Genomic DNA, 18,289 nt, shown 5'->3' with positions numbered 1-18,289 from the left:
TAAGAATTTATTTAGATTTATCCACTTAAGAGGCATGGTGTATTTATGCTGTATTAGAAGAAAATCTATATGACATTTTAAGAGAGAATCAAATTAAGGCGATGAAGATGATTTTGCAAAACTTATCCCACAGAGAACCATATCAAGCCTCTTAAAGCAAATGTCAGGATTAGTTGACAGAAGGGAAGATGTCGCAAAGGTGCTTTATTTATTTTTTCTCTTCTGTTATTACAAATACACTGCCTACAATTACTGGGTAAATGAAGCCAACAAGTGAAATCAAATAAATTTTATAATTGAGAAGTCAAGATGGTTACTCTGCAATGGTCCTTTACAAATCTTTCAAAATCAATTCCAAGTGCCTATTTTTCATGAAGATAAAAAGAAATTAAATTAAAGCTTGTAAAACAACTCACAAGTTTAAAGAGCAGGGTTCCTGAATTGAACGATTGTTGGGGTCTCTAGTATAACAATGCCTGAGTCATAGGTAAGAAACAGAAACAATACCAGGAAGGGGGAAAAGAGAAAAGGGAAAAAAAAAAAAAAAAAAAGAGAGAGACAATCAAAGAGGGAGAAGATTTTGTAAAGAAATTTAATGTTAGTTACCAAAAGTTTAAAAAATGTCAGCAATATTTTAGATTGAAGATGATTTCTCCCAAATCTAGCCTCCCCCTTTCCAAGTTGGTGGTCCCTGAGTAGCATCTTCTACTTCGGTGCCCAGAGCACCGCTTTTCACCTGTGTGCCATTTCCAAATCTCTGCTCTCAAGTAACCACTATACAGAAGTCAAGTGCACTGTGTGTGACCAAGAGCAAATATGAATGCTCCAGGAATATATGCTTTTTGCCTTTTGTCACTAATTTGAATACTTTGAATAAAAGTCTTCTAGTAAAGTAAACTTTTCATCCTGGAAAGGAGATTTAAAGAAGCTTAAGGACATTGCTTGGTGACCAGAAAATCCATCATTAAATTGTACCACGGTAAGAGAGAATTGTTTAGTCTAAATATTATATGGGAATCACATATCTGTTAGATATACACATGATCATCAAAAAATAAACAAACAAAAACCATCTCATGGCAAGTTATAAATGAGGAGAAGCTTCTTTAAAATATAAAGTTATTATATCTACTAAACATAGGGAAAGATAGTCCTAAAAACTGTGTAAGTATAGTTCACAAAGGCATTGTTAACTAGGTCTAAATAGGTAAGAAGAAAGTATGATATTCCAAGCACAAAACCAATGGTAATGAAAGAAATTTTTTAAAAAAGTTTTTACATTTTTATTTACTTTTCTTTTTAAAGTTTATCATTAAAAATATTTAATGAGAGGCACCTGGGTGGGTCAGTCAGTTAAGCATCCAACCTTGGCTCAGGTCATGATCTCACGATTGATGGGTTTGAGCCCCGCATCAGGCTCTGTGCTGACGGCCAACTCAGAGCCTGGAACCTGTTTCAGAGTCTGTCACTCCCTCTCTCTCTGACCCTCCCCTGCTCATGCTCTCTCTCTCTCTCAGAAATAAATAAAACATTAAAAATTTTTTTAAAAAATATTTAATGACTAGATTTCAAAAAGCAGTTACCATTCTTATAGACGAAAGGCTGAAAGCAAAGATTTTCCCAGTGGAGAGCAATAGTATTTATTTTAATAAGGATCTTAAAAATATGAATAAGCATAATTTAGCAAGAGGCTGCCTGTTGTCTCTTCTTGTATTTCTCAGAGAGGATGTGCCTGAAGCCACAGCTAATAAGCAGTCCTACTACATGACTTAGAAGGAAGCTCTTGGACTGTGCTTTCCTACTCTCCAACTATAAAATTTTGGTCGTTAAATTTCCCAATCATCAAACTTTCAAAGTTTATTTAAAGTTAAAATCTTCCTTTCCCTGGTCAGACTTACTTATGACAGGAATTTGAAATGGAAAGAGGGAAACGGGGTGGAGATGGACAAAAAGTACAATAGGCTTCTTCTCTCTTGAGTCGGCCAGTTCTTCCTTCACCTTAGTTATTACTCCTCACTGTGTCACAGCTAAAGTGAAGAACAGGACTGAGATGGGGAGAACTAATGGTCTTATCGGCTGTGTGAGCGGACACACTCTGGGCCTGGCAAACATTATGGGACACGTTTCATTCTTTCTTCTTTTTCCTTCTTCTTCTTTTTTTTTTTTTTTTAATTCAAGTTAGTTAACATAGAGTGTAGTCTTGGCTTCAGGAGTAGAACCCAGTGGTCCATCTCTTACACATGACACCCAGTCCCAAAAAATGCCCTCCTTACTGCCCATCACCCATTTAACCCGTCCTCCCACACCCCCCCTCCAGCAACCCTCAGTTTCTTCTCCGTATTTGTCTCTTATGGTTTGCTTCCCTCTCTGTTTTTATATTATTTTTCCTTCACTTCCCCTACATTTATCTGTGTTTCTCAAATTCTACAGATGAATGAAATCATATGATATCTGTTTTGGGATAAACTTCATTCTTAGCAAGTATCTTACATACTCTCTCTACCCCCTTCCTCCAGATATTCATATATCTAGTCCACCTGAAACACAAATATTTTATTTCTTGTTGGTCCAAGAATAGTATTTTCCTATTGTGCTGCTATAAGCCCCTTTCTCATGCTTCTTGCATTTTAGAATTTTGCTCAATATTGAGGCAGGTACATATCTGTGTGACCCGCTTCCTATTTTCCACTGCAAACTGCTGAGGATACTTATAAAGTCCTCTACTTATAAAGGCCTCTTTGGGGCCCTCTTTATTACTTTTCTGTGAGGAGGAAGCACACTGACAACTCTTTCCACTAAATTCCCTCTCTTGTATTCCACTTCTCTCTTGATCTTTCCAGATTCTTATATAGGCTGTAGCTGGGTAGTTAGCTGTATGTAACACATTTAGTTGTATACATTTGAATTTGGAGGTGGTGACCATATTCTAGTTACCTATTACATTCTAACAAAACTTAGTGGCAATGGCGATTTATAATTATTTCTTAGCCTTCTGTGACTTTTTGGCTCAGCTGGAGAATTCTTGTTTGGGATCTCTCATGGGTTTGTGTCAAGTAACAGCTCAGACTAACATTGTCACCAGGCCCCACCAGAGAGGAAGCAGCAGCTGCCAGAGCTGTTAGGGACCATATCTGGAAACTGAGTGATATTTGATTGGTTATGACAATAATAAGGCCTGTTCGGACTTGAGTAAGGGGGTACAGAGATGGACACCATGTTTGCATGCAGAAGTGGCAAGGTGACATTGGTAAAGAGCAAATGACATTGGAGATTTTATAGCCACATTTAGAAAATATAATCTGCCATAGAGTGTTTGCTGTTTATATTTTTGAAGCATTACTTGAAATAAACATTTTCAGTTTAAGTTCCTGATATGCAAGCATCCAGAAGCTGTTATTTACCTGCTCATCCATATCATCCACACTTTACTATATTTCTTTCATGGTGCTAAAACAATTTGGTTATCTTCTTAGTTACCAACCTCATGAGTATATCAAAAGATGGAAGCCAAATTGTTTGCAATATTTGAAACAAATATCCCATGGACCATTATGCAAGAGGAAATCTTTTGGAATGGAAGAGAGGAGACATTTTCCTTTCTCCTCAAAGTTTATTTTTTTGAAAATTAACATACAGAATGCTATGAATTCTAACACCTACGTAGGTCTGTGTGGTCATAGCTACCAAAATCAGAATTCAGAACGATTTTATGGCCTTTCTCCAAAAACTGTCTTCTGCCATCACTTTGCAGATACACCCTCTCAACCCCTCAGTCCTAGCAACCCCTAATTTATTTTCCTTCATTTTGTTTTTGTCTTTTTCAGGATGTCAAGTACATGGAAGGACATAGTATTCAACCTTTTGAGGCTGACATTTTTATTCAGCAAAATTCCCTTAAGATTTCTCCAAGGTATTGGGTATATGCATAGCTCATTACTTTTCCTGCAGAGAAATATCCCGTTTATGAACACAGCACAGTTTGTCTACCTGCTTGTGAAAGACCTTCACTCTCTCTCCAATTTTTGACCATTGTGATTAGAGTTGTTATGAGCATTAATATATAGGCTTTTGTGTAACATACATTTTTAATCCCTTTGAGTAAATTGCTAGGTCATAGATTAAGTATAAATTAAAATTTTTAAGACACGGCTGATCTCCTTTCCAGGATGGCTGAATCATTTTGCATTCCCACTGGCAATATAGGAACATTCTCATGGTTCTGAATCCTTACCAGCATTTTGTGTTATCAGCAACATACATATTATATTCATACATATATAGATAAGTAATGTACAAATATTATTTAAATGAGCCTATTAGATAATGTTGTATCTTGTCATGGTGTGACTTTGAAATTCTTGAATATCTACTTGTGATGAATATAAGTTTATATGCTATTTTACATTCACTTATTCTCTTACGTCAAGTGTGTATACGATATTTTTGTCCATTTTTTAACTATTTATTTTCTTAATAAGTGTTTTTTATATAAACTAGATATACATTCTTCATTAAATCTGTGATTGGCAAACATCTTTTACTAGTAAGTGACATTCTTTTTATTCTACCAACAACATCTTTAGCAGTTTCTTAAATGTATTTTTCTTTAGTTTTAAATTTTAAACTAAGATTTATAATTAATTTTAAGTTAATTTTTATATAAGGTATCAGGTTGAAGTTGAGGTTCTTTTTTCTTCTTTTTGCATATATCTAACTGTTTCAACATCATTTGTTGAGAATACAATTTTTTTTTTCATTTCTTTGCTTTTGTACTTAAAATATCATTGGCTATATTTGTTTAGGTCCATCTCTGGACTGTTTTCTCCTTTCTCCATTCATGTGTCTATCTTTTTACCAATTCTGTACTTTCATATTTACCATAGCTTCACAATGAGTCATAAATCTAGATTGCATGATTCATCCATCTTTGATTTTCCCTTATTAGAATTGTTTTGGCTAATCTACTTCTTATTCTATTTTGTTTGCCTTTCCACATAAATTTTCAAGTGACTTTGTCTATATGTACCAAAACCTGCTGGGAGGGAGTTGATTATAATGGTGAAAAGTCCATAGATCAGTTTAAGGAGAATTGACAGAGTTAGCATGCTAAGGTATCTAATCAGTTTCTAATTGTATCCTGCAACTTCGCTTAACTCACTTAACGTTAAGTGTTTGTTTTGTTTTTTAGCTATGTTTAAAGCAAATAAGAGAATTTGGGGGAATTGGTTAGTTTCAAGTTCAATAGAAATAAAAGGTCATCTTACTAGCTAAACTCTGGTAAAAATTATCATGGGAAAAATAATTACTTTTATAAACTCACAAGACTCTGGCAATATAGAACAAATGTAAACACATATATACAACTGTTTTATGAAAAAATTAAAATATTATTGAAAGACATAAGGTATCTGGTTGACAAACAACAAAATAATATGAATCAGTTCTTTAATGTAACGTAAAGATGTAATCTCAAGCAAAATTCCAAACTTCATCTTGGGGAATATAAGTGCAAGAATAGCCACTTCAATTTTGAAAAAAATATATGTATATGGAATAATGATAGAAGCTTTTCTCATCTCTATATTAAAACATTATAAGAATACAAAAATAAAAATTGTATATTACTAGTGTGTTGTTATTTATAGAGATCATTGGACTTTAAGATAAAATGAGAAAAAAAAATCTTATATCTCAATAGTTTTCTATGTTATTCAAGCAAGTGGGGAAGCATCTTAGACTGTGGGTATATGTGTGTGTATTGAGTATACACATTCTTATGTGTAGACAGTATATATTTATCTATATAATTATATATTTATATCTGTATATGTATCTATACACATACCTATATATAATTTTCTTTTCTGGCTTGTTTAACATAGTGAAAACTTAAAATAAAAATAAAGTATTTAATAAAGTAATTGTTAAATAAATATTCTTATCTCTTTCATGAGAAATACTACACAGAACTTTAAAAAACCATAAATCATGTGCTTATATTGTTGAATAAAAAGTGTAAGACAAGTATACATAATAAATCATTTACATAAAAACAAAGCTACATTTGTTTCTATTAATGTACATATAAAGTGCAATTCCATTTATGTGGGAAAATAATACATGTGTACGTAAGCAAAATTATATACATTTATATAAAATATATGCATATACAGGTTACTTAAAGAGAGGAGTAGGGTTATATGTACATGTGAAAGGAGAAGAAGATGGACATTCACTCTTTCCTTCTGTAAATTTCTGTATTGTAATATTTTATAATAAACTTGGATTCAAAGTATAGAAATTTAATAAAAGTGGCAAACAATATCCTAAGTTAAATAAACAGGAAGAAATTAGTTAGTCCTTTCCTCTACCTGGTTTCATCTTAAATCTATATATAATGCATAGGCCATCTATATGTTTAGATAAACTGACATGATTTCTTCTTTTCAGGATCTTCTCTATGAGGAGGATTATATGAGCATTGTTTTCACTCATGTAAATGGTAAAATCAGATTCCTTTTAAATTTTTGTTAGAATTAATGTACTGTCATCTTGTCATAGCCCGGTGATCAATGTGAACCTCTGGCCTCTCCGACCATCGCATCACTAATAATGGTAGCCAGTAGAATACAGGGAGGCCTAGCTGTCTTCATTTTAATTTTACTTCCAAACTTTTATCATTATCTCTCATCATGTCAAGCAGGTGGAATGAATAATAGCTTCCATCTGTGACATTCAGTGGCTTATGAAATTCTAAGGTTGATTTAGAGTGATGCTATTGGCCTACATCCCATATGTTATTGTGTGGTTCATAATAATAACACTGGCTTATCATTTCTCATCCCCATACAAGATTTAATCTTATAAAACCATACTGCTGCTGTGCCATATGGACAATATAATTATGCACATTCCCACTTTTTATTTCACTTTGCAACTGTGAGCATTCCAAACTGTATACTCTTCGAATCTGCATGTATATCCCAAATATTAGTAAAGCTCTGTTTAAGGTACATTTAATAATGATAGCAAGCTTCTATCTTTAGTGATGTTACATGTGGGAGTATTTGAATAAAGCTGGCATGATTTTGCTTCAGAGAAACTAACAGCAGTTAAGAAGTTGATTGATCAGTTTCTGGTTCCTGACATTTTGATCCATGATGTGAGCACAGGATGCTTACTAACCATGTGAATCTCCTGGGGACTAAGAACAGCACCCATCAACACATCATTCTGGTGGGAAGGGGAAATGAAGCAACAGAGGAATAGAAAAAGTCAGTTAATTGTGAGCTCATCAAGAGGTTTAAAGTCTAAGTTCTTGGCAGGGAACTAATAAAAAGGAAAACAACCATGTATCTGTGTTTCTGAAAAATTATATTCTGCTCATCTTGATTCAGAAAACACGTAATTATGGTTTCCTTTTACCTAACAAAACATGTACGCACGCACACAAATGGATGCATCTGAAAATATAATTCATGCAGAATTTTGGTATACTTTCATTATGTCCAATAATACATTGATTTAATGAGGTCATATTCTGATGCATATCATAAGACCCAAGATTTTTTTTTTAGAGTTTTTAAAATTTTTTCTCTTTGATCTTTATAGGTCATAAAAACCTATGAAAATTCTTTGGGTTTCACAGAGCCTTGAGAAACTGTTTATCTTGTACTTTTCCACTAGAATTTTCTTTGATGGCTTTCATGTCTGGGTTCACAAAATGTTTCGGTTCACAAAATGTTTCTGTCCAAATTCTTGCTTTATACATGAAGTTTTCAGATTTCTCATGCCGCTGCATTGATACTGTCCTTTGGAGAGAAAAAAAAGTAATCCAAAATTGCAGAATAAGTTGTGGCTAGAAAATCTTTGAAATTATTTACTTCTAATAAAATTTGTAGAGTTTAAAGCTTTTAAAGCTTCTTAATCATCGTTCTTTTTCTCTTATAAATTGATCCACATTTTTCTTACATGTTCTTTTATTTGATTTCTGTAATGCTACTGTCCTGACTAATGCACTGAAAATAATTGTCGTATGCAACCATTGACTTGCTCATATCTTCTTTATATTTGTAATTACCTATGTGAAATTTAATTTTTAGTTAATACTAATCCTTTATATGTGAAGGGGATATAACTTCCATTTTTCTATTTCAAGAAGAGTATGTATAAATTCCTATTAAGGTCAATATGTTTTTGACTTGGTTTAATAAGTATTTGTGCACATGTGCATGTGTGTGTGTGTGTGTGTGTGATTTACAAGTAATCTGTTTACTTTTTATTTTAAAGTTTATTTATTTATTTTGAGAGAGAGAGAACAAGCAGCAAAAGGACAAAAATAGAGGGTCAGAAATAATCCCAATTAGGAGCTTGATCCCATGAACTGTGAGATCATGACGAGCAGAAATCAAGAGTCAGATGCTTAACCCATTGAGCCACCCAGGCACCCCTGACAAGTGATCTGTTTCTAAGCAGACTNGTAATCCGTTTATTTTTTATTTTAAAGTTTATTTATTTATTTTGAGAGAGAGAGAACAAGCAGCAAAAGGGCAAAAATAGAGGGTCAGAAATAATCCCAACTAGGAGCTTGATCCCATGAACTGTGAGATCATGACTTGAGCAGAAATCAAGAGTCAGATGCTTAACCCATTGAGCCACCCAGGCACCCCTGACAAGTGATCTGTTTCTAAGGAGACTTTAAATGATCCATGCTTAAAACACATTGTTGAAAAAATAAATTGAGGGGTTAACCAAAATGAAGTGCATTTATAGAAAACAGAAGGAGTAAATGTTTTTAAACACTTGAAGATAAATTGATAACTACAACATGGCACTGAAATTTATTCTTAGTTTTCCTGGAACAAAGGAAAATAGAAAACATATTGGATGGTAACCTTTCATCTGAAAGCATATGTATACATCCACAAAGACAAAATATATCTAGATCAAAACCCAAGAAAAAACAATATCTATTCGACAAGGATGTGATAAGACCCTGTTTTTAGAAGTTATATGTGACCAAAGTACATATCTGCCCCTCAAAATTAAGACACTTGAGCCAAGGCCAACATGAATGATAAAAATATAGACTTATTTGAAGATTCTACATTCCCTTAGGGGAAACGAAGGGTTTTGGCAATCTTGATCATATCTACAGCATTTACACTAAAAAGAATAAAAGAAAAATACTTAACAAACACATGCAAAAATATACATAAAAGCTATTCCAATTCCTGAGAACTCACACCAGGATTGTAGAAAAATTACACAGTTACAGTAGTCAGAACACACATTTTAAGGGTGTTAAAGATTACTAAGTGGTCAAAACACAATGGTACCACTTAAACAGAGTTTTTGGAACATCCCCAGTGACATTTTTTAAATTCTCCAAACAAGAGAAATATTTTATAAGTTTGGTTGCAAAAGAGAGTACAATTAAGAATCTTCAATGTACAGAGGTGCCTGGTAGCTCAGTCGGTTGAGTGTTGGACTCTTGATTTCACTCAGGTCATAATCTCACAGTTCAAGCGATCAAGCCCCACAATGGATTCTGTGCTCACCTCATGGAGTTTGCTTGGGATTCTCCCTCTTTCTCTGCCCCTTGCCCACTTATGCTTTCCCTCTCTCTCAAAATATAAAATATTATGATGGGATTTGGAAAAACAACAGCTAAACCAGGATAGTTTTTTTCTTTTTTTTTAAACCAATCAAATTTAAAAAAAAAAAAAAGAGTAAATAAAATAGCAAAAATAAAACCCATGGACAACACTGATCCAAAATTAGCTCTGTCATGTGTGTTTCTCTATACTGGACATCAAACATAGTTAATGAATAAATGAATTGGTAAAAAAAAAAAGAAAAAACTAAGCCATGTATTTAGAATAATTATAAAGAAGTTGAAAATAACTATTTCAATGCCCTACATGAAAGGTTATGTGCAGTAAACCAATGGCTAAATATTTCTTAGTAAAAGTATTTTGATAATATTAAGCAGATGCTTTATACATACATTTTACTATGGACTTTGGAAGATTTTTAGATCAAAAATTGCTAGATCTTGGGGCGCCTGGGTGGCTTAGTCGGTTAAGCGTCCGACTTTCGCTCAGGTCATGATCTCACGTTGGTGGGTTCGAGCCCCGCGTCGGGCTCTGTGCTGACTGCCAGCTCAGAGCCTGGAGCCTGTTTCAGTCTGTGACTCCCTCTCTCTCTGACCCTCCCCTGCTCACGCTGTCTCTCTCTCTCTCTCCTAGAAATAATAAATTTAAAAAAAAATTGCTAGATCTTTGGATTTTACTGTCTAAGTCAGTTTTGTAGAGATAAGTGCATATTTAAAAATATCTTAACTAGAATTTTAGGGATGAATGTCGATAGATTAGTAGACATCATAGGAAGAAATCTGTCATCCAGAAGATTGTATGTTAATTAGTAACTTTTTACCATGTTCATTTTGTACTTTAAACATGCCTAATACATTTATTATCAGCTCTAGACTGGAAAAAGCATTAATTAAATTATTTAATTAATTGAATTTGGGGAGAAAGAATAATATAAAATTTAATCAAAGATTGCAAACATGTACCTCACATAGAAATGTCTGTTTTTTAAACAATTTTAGTAAATCTTTAAAAATTTTCCTATATGGGCAACTGTGGAATCTAATTGGATTAAAAGTTTTTAATATGATGTGATATAAAATTTTAGATATATGAGCACTGTCATATTTTTAGTTATTTGCGGTACCTAGTGATTAGTGGGCACTTATTTACATATAATGGATGAGGATAGTCAATTTACTGGCTTGAAAAGATATTTCTGAAAGTCCGTGTTGATCGATATGACCAAAACCAGAGTATTTTCTCCAATATTCAATTTAGATCACATCCACTTATTTAGATCACTGCCTAAAAATATAAACACATCACAGATTAGCCATTAGCACCCATTAACAAACCTTATTAATCACATTAGCTAGTTATAAAAATGAGGATTCTTTGGAAATAAAATTGCTAAGCACTTAATTTTTGCTCCCTAGAATACTGGTTGATTGATGATTCAGAAAAATCTCTTACTTTGTATCCTGTTACTTAATGTGACAAGTCCCCATTATTTCTTTTGGCTTTCCAATGCTTGCTTCCTCTCCCACCCCACATCTCATTATTTCATCATTGAAGTAATTTTATCGTACTTTCTAAATATTCTTTTCTCCACTTAGATAAAAGACACATTTTAATTTCCATCTCCTTTATTATGGGTTCACTGACTCCTTCCTTGAATAACTTGTGTTTTCCCAGTTCAATTGTGAGTTCTTAGGAAATACAGATCACACACTCTACATAATTGTCAGGTACACCTTTGAGCTTAGCCTAGTTATCCATATGTGGATGACTGGTTTTGGAAAACCTGAAAGAGGGTAATGGTTTTGGGATGTGTCTGCTACAAAAAGTGAGAGTTTTTGGCCCAACCAAGAGGCTCAGTAGCTTTAGGTTCTTTGAAAGAGTCACTGATTGAGGGCAAAAAGCATCAAAGAAAACATTTTCTCGGTTCAAATTTTTCTGCAATAACACAGAGGAAACAAAATGCATTAATGTTAACAATATTGATTAAACATTACAGTAAAATTAGCCTAATGGCTTTATTGACTTTTACTTTATTAAAAATGAAATAGAAAATTGAGTTGCTCTCACTCTTCTCTTTTCATCAATCGCCCCTTTGTAATAATGTAATAAAAGCAGTAGGAGTTTAAGGGTTCCTTTAAATCTATTTTCTTGCTTTTTAGTTGGTCAGCTCTTAAAACTACTCAAGAAAGATACAGAAGGAATCACAATGTAATAGATAATTAACTCATGGTTATACTAAAAAGTACAAGAATATCAACATTATTGGTCCAAGAATGAAAATTCATTTTATTTGTTACATAATTCATGTTGCCAATCAGGAAGTGAACACCCACCATACTTAAAAAATGTTATTTACACTAACCATAATGGAGAAATCTTACGATATCACTATAGCAAAGTGGGTAAGGTTAAAATTACCAATCATGAGTCATGTGGATACCTTGTACTCCCTGGTATGATGTGATGAAAAGGGTTCTTCTCTGTCATATTATCCCCAGTCCAATCATTAGAAACAATCAGACAAACTGGAATTAGGAGCACTTTATTAAATACCTGACCAGTATTCTTCAAAGGTATTAAGGTCATGAAAAATAAATAACAACTGAGAAAATGTCAAAAAGAGGAATAATGGCAAAAAGCAATGTGGTATCCTGCATTGAATCCTGAGATAGAAAAAAAATAGTGTAAAAACTGGTGATATCACTCACATTTGTTTTGCTGGTAGGAATACATAATGATACATTTTGGAAGATGGTTTGGCAGTTTCTTACAAAACTAACCATACTCTTACTATACAATCTAGAAATCATGTTCCTTGCAATTTACCTAAAGTAGTTAAAAACTGGTGTCTACACAAAAGTCTGAATATGGACCTTGATAGCAGTTTTATTCATAATTGCCAAAGCTTGGAAGTAACCAAAATGTCCTTCAGTAATGGATATGGATGAATGGACAACTAAACTGTGGCACATCCAGACAATGGGATATTATTCAGCACTAAAAAGAAATGAGCCATTAAGCCATGAAAAGACATGGGGGAAGATAAATGCGTATTACTATGTGAAAAAAGCTAATCTGAAAAGGCTACATTCTGTGTGGTTCCATTATATAACATTCTGGAAAAGACAAAACTCCAAAGCCAGTGCAAATATTAGTACAACCCTCCACTAGGGGTTAATGGGGAGGAAGGGATGGATAGGCAGAACACAGAGGAATCTTAGAGCAGTGATACTATGATGGTGAATAAGACATTATACATTTGTCAAAAATCACAGAAATACACACCGCAAGTGAGCTGTAATGCAAACTATGGACCTTGTGTGATCATGATGGGCCAATGCAGATTCACTGATTGTGACCAATGTGCCACTCTGGTGGGGCATGTTAATAACAGAGGAGGCTACACATGTGTTGGGGGAGAGAGTATATGGGAAATCTCTCTACTTTCCTCTCAAATTTGCTATGAACCCAACACTTCTCTAAAAAGTTAAGTCTTAAAAAAAGTTAAGTCTTAAAAAAAATATTCACAAGTCTGATTACATAGTCCATTATAAAATACAAAGGTTAAAATTTTAATCTTGATAAATGTAAGGTGTTAACATTAAATGAAACTCTGGGAATGGTATACAGGAACTCTGCACTATCTTTGTGACTTCTCCATAAATGCAAAATTATGTAAATATGAAAACTTGAAAAACTAAAAGAAGCTTTAAATAGACCATAAAAGATATTATTTATACCCTTAGTCTATCCAACAACAAAGATGCCATTATTATAATAGATGTCATTTATATTGAACTATGAAATATTTATATAGAATGGAAACTATTGCAATCCCAAGAAATGTTTTGTTGAAAAAAACTCATGCAACTTTATAAAGAGTCCCATACTATTATAGATGTCTTCAGAGCTGATTTTTCACAAATTCCTTCTGTAGTCAATATATATTGATTTTGACTGCAGGAAAAGTTTCTTAACTTTAAAATACTCATGAACATGATATGTTATGAGGAAAGGAAATAAACAGATACTCCAATTAAGAATTTAAATAAGAATTTTAAAAAATCAGATGCTGATGCTTATTCAACAATATATTTATTCACTTCTCATTCATTCGATACTACTGAGTGCCTACTTTGTGTCAGTCACTGTTCAAATGTCTGGAAACCCAGAGCAGAAACAAATATGAGAAATAAGATTCTTGGTTTTTCTTTTTAACTTTTATTATTGAAGTATAATTAACATACAATGTTATAGTAGTTTCATGTGCAAGATTCTTAAGAAAAAGTCCATGCCTTTCTGATGAGAGTATGATTTCTGATGAAACATAATTTCTGACAAAAGTAAGATTTGTGAAAAAAGTATGTTTCTATAAAAAATAATAATGGGAGGTTTTATGAAAAGGTGATTTTTGTGGGTGACTTAAAAAATTTTCAGTCATGAATATCTGAGGATAAATAATTAAGGCAGAGGGAACAACAAGCACAAATTTCTTGAGGCATAGAAGGATATGGCAAGTAGATCAGTAAGGACCCTGGCAATACTATTCAAGACTTTGCAGGATATCTTATGTAAAGCATCTACTGTAAGGCAGTAAAAAAGGACATAGGATATGTTTTGTAGTACCTAAGTTACTATAACTGTATCTTATGCCATGAAATAGGCAAAGTTTTCCTTCTGCTAGGCTTTTGGTGTCAGGAATTGACTCACACCAGTCAAGGTTTGAGCTCTGTTTAGTGTCTTTTGTTGATATGGTTTCCCACAATGCACTTCAAATCTTAATTTCCTTTTGTGATACCTTGGGTTTGTGGTTGGTGTTAGGTTGGCAGAAGATTTCTCTCATCATCTGCTTTATACTGAATTTTACATTTTCCCTTTGTGGTACACTTCTAAGAAATCTCTACCAGCTCTAGTATGCTCACAGTACTCAAGTGTTTCCTTACCCTAGAGGTGGGGACAGGGGATATTCACTCTTGTGGCTAGGTTTCAGTCCAAGGCAAGCCCTGTGATTCTGGACCTCATACATGTGTTCATTTCAGTGGTTTTGTCCACTGTCAGCTGTAGGTCTGTGCTCAGCATATAATTCTTCACCTCTCCCCAGATACAGTAGTCTTTTGTTTCTTTGTCCAGGTGCAAAGGATTTTGCTAGTGCCATGGGAATAAGGGAAAAAAAGTGTTTCCCTCCCACTTTGCTCAGTTTAGATATTTGTCTCTGGGGGAGAAAAGGGAAAAAGAATGTGGGGAGAAAGGTTGCTTTTTCTATTTTTCCCATAGCAGCAGCTATTCTTCCGAGGCATAAACCACAAATGACTCTGTATCACTACAGTCACCTGTAATTTTTGGTGAGCCCCCATGAAGTTTGTGGAGTAGAAGCTGTGAATAGATGTGTATTCTCCTCATATCCATGGCCTCCAGGGTTTCAATATTCTCTTACTGGCCCATACACTACATGTACCAACTCATCGCCATTGTCACCTAAATTCTTACTACTGTCTAGCTGCATCTGCCTGAGGTATGTAAATGCTCACGTCTTATCTTCCACTGCAAGCAATTGCCTTTCCTTAGATTTCAGGTTGGTTGTTTTGCCTGTGACCTTCCATCTGTGATCAGGTTTTGAAAATTTGTGACGATGCAGGTTGTCTCAGTTGGTTGGTTGGTTGGTTGGTTGGTTAGTTGATGAATGCAAGCAATGCTTTTAACAGCTTCTTGTATTCTAAGCGGGAACCAGAAATAATAGACTCTTTAATGAAGGGAATATGTATTAATTAACAACAGAATATCCATAATTTCTTATGAATATTTTAAGAAGCATAATTATATAACCCATAACTAGGTGTATTGAGAATCTGGGATATTAAGAACCAAAAATGGATTCAGAAATGACACAATTTGAAAATTAGCATAAAATATTAAACAGCTATTATTAACTTTATTTAAAGGAAAAAATGTACATGATGAGTGAGCACACACAGAATATAAACACAAAAAAATAAACTTTAAAAAATGGAATTCTTAAATTCAAAATACAAGTTTTGCAGTAAAAATTTCCTGAATGGGCTGAGCAACATATTGGGGCTTCAAAACCAAACCAAACCAAACAAAACCAAACAAGACAAAACAAAACAAAAAAACCAGTCTGTGAACCTGACATTTTATAGTCACTTGCAATGGAATAATCTTCAATTTTATAAACTGGGTTTTAAGTCAATCATTTTAAAAATAATGTGGGTCCATTATTTTCCTAGCACTGGGCTAAATTTAGAATGCATAGAAATAAAGGAAAATTTACCTATTTAAAGTATTAATGATTTCTTTGTATAGTGATGAAATGTTTGAAACAATTAGCAAATCACTGAGTACATGAATGTGATATTACCAAAGGGCTTTAGAAATTCAAAAGAAATCAAAGTCTGAATAAACTACAGTAGTTAGACAAAATTATTGCTCAAGTTGGCAATTGAAAAGCATAAAATTGGCACTTGAAAGATGGAAGAGTATTTGAACATTGAATTGAATAAATACTTATGTAGTACTTACTGTGTGTCAGATCTTATTTTTAAGGTTTTTACATATATTATATATTTCTTGCTAACCTTATGAGAAAGTGATTTTATTATTTTACTTTATAGTTGTGGAAATGATCTCAAAACAGTTGATTGCCAAAGTATAATAAGGAGTAGCCTTCAGACTTGGATCCAGGCTGTCTGGTTTTGGGGGAAATGCTCTGAAGTCAGGGTCGGGCATTTATCTGCCACATTTGGAGGACAGCATAGAGATCACTCTGACCGTAATAAATGATTGCAGTTTGGACTGGGGAAATATTGGCTGGGTCGGATAAGATCAGACTATTGTAGACCTTCTCTACTGTTTGTCAAAACTGCTGAGGGCCTTCCATAGAATTCCTTGCACCTTCAATCACTTTCAATTGATTTCCAGGCTAAGATAGAAAATGGAAAATGCATTAGTTAAGAGATGGATGATCCTCTTTAAGTGATGGACTCAGAGCTAAAAATATCAGCAAGGACATTCAATTCACAAAGCACTGCTTCACAGGACACAGACCAAGCTATTAGCCCAATTGGTATTTTTAATAGAGTTGCTTTCTGTGACTCCATTATTGCTTCTCAGAGGTCATCCAAATTATTTGTTTTAAGGCAAGGCCAGAAAAATCTGTGTTTGAGAAACTAAGTACTTCATAGGGAAGGCGTTTTTGTTTGTTTGTTCTTTTTTTTATTGTTGTTGCTCTCCAATTGCAAAAATGTAAAAGGTTTACCTTTGCCTCAGTGCTCTGAAACTGGCACAGGGAAGGCACTAATACATACAACATTGCTTTATTTCTGATGGGCTTATATTCTAGTACAGCCTAGCCTTGTATTGTCTGCTATCAATTGCCCTTGACACCCTGAAAACTGCAATTTCTCTACAAGTATTATGCATTTTGTATATATGTGGATAGTCATTAGAGTATATTTACATGGCATTGTTTCTAAAAATAAGTGTAATCATCATAAACACTATTGGTTTCTCAAGAAAATAATTGTCTGATTTCTTTTTAAGAAGTTGCAATAATAGTGATGGCCCACTAATTTGCCCAGCAACACACTGTACTCAGCAGTAAACATTTGTATTAATGACAGTTATTTGAAATGGTGTGAGGAAAAATGAAAAACCATCCAAGATTCTGGGGTTTTCCAACTGTTTCTGAATGCTATTCTGGGTAAATTAGAAGGTACATATTATTTCCATAGATTGAACTTAAAAGCTGATGAAAATTGTTAAAACAGTATCGTATCAAAATCTTAGGTAAAAATTCATCTCCCTTTGACAAAATCAGGAAGGCTTTTTACTCTACCCTATAAAATTAAAGCTATTTTAGGTGCTTAGCATGGTGTCAATCTTAGAACAGGAATAGAACAAACAATTCTTAAATAAATACATTGGTGGAAAAAGAATAGACAAAAAAATAGATGGGTCTTCAGTTATAAACGCTCACACTACTAATATGCAATTCTTATGAGGCCTCAGTTTCAGTAAACCTGCTTGCCCTACAGCAGTGAGACACACAATGTTTTAGCAGCATCAAATTACTGCTCAAAGCAATATTCATGATTTTGCTGAAGGTTTTTTTTTTATTTGCAAATATTCTGCAATCAAATTTTGCAACACTTAATCTCAGAAAAATGTACATACTTCTTTCCTATAGAATGAGAGTTGTTTTCTCTTTTGGCTTTCACTCACAGCAATCATATTAACTTAAATAGTTGATATGTTTGTCCCCCTGATGTTATTTATCTATATGTTTGTCTTGTAATTTGACTATTATGTGTGTGTTTCTTTTATCCTAAGCTAATCTGGCCAGTGCTACTGTGTTACCTTATCTTGGATCTAAGTTATCAGTTTTTTACTCAAATGCTCCATAGGGCCAGAGATGGGAACTTGATTTATGAAAGATTCTGTATCATGTGAGCAATTAATTTCAGCCATTTTATGATTAATTTTCCTACCTTATTCCAATCATTTGTAAAATCTTAGAGAAAAAAACAAGTCTATAATTAAAACCCTTTCAGGAAGCACTATAGTCATATTTATAAGTCAGACTTGACTTCAGTCATAAAAAGTTTTGTATGATGGCTGCATTAAACTAAGTAGTTTGTAGTTAGGTCCCTCTTGAC

At 33.6% G+C, this 18,289-nt stretch overlaps 1 long non-coding RNA gene across 1 annotated transcript in view; it reads left to right on the top strand.

Moving 5' to 3' along the window:
• Nucleotides 1–4,952, top strand: part of LOC144234480 (uncharacterized) — a 28,530-nt gene extending 23,578 nt beyond the window's left edge. The window contains exon 2 of the long non-coding RNA XR_013335969.1: nucleotides 3,825–4,952. This is a non-coding gene — a long non-coding RNA (uncharacterized LOC144234480). The remainder of the gene's footprint in view (nucleotides 1–3,824) is intronic.
• Nucleotides 4,953–18,289: the final 13,337 nt, after the last annotated feature.

Source organism: Crocuta crocuta, unplaced genomic scaffold (genome assembly GCF_008692635.1).
Source record: "Crocuta crocuta isolate KB4526 unplaced genomic scaffold, BGI_CrCroc_1.0 scaffold154, whole genome shotgun sequence".
Taxonomy (NCBI): domain Eukaryota; kingdom Metazoa; phylum Chordata; class Mammalia; order Carnivora; family Hyaenidae; genus Crocuta; species Crocuta crocuta.
Note: the sequence above shows the minus strand (reverse complement) of the source record. Positions and strands in the feature narration are given on the sequence as shown.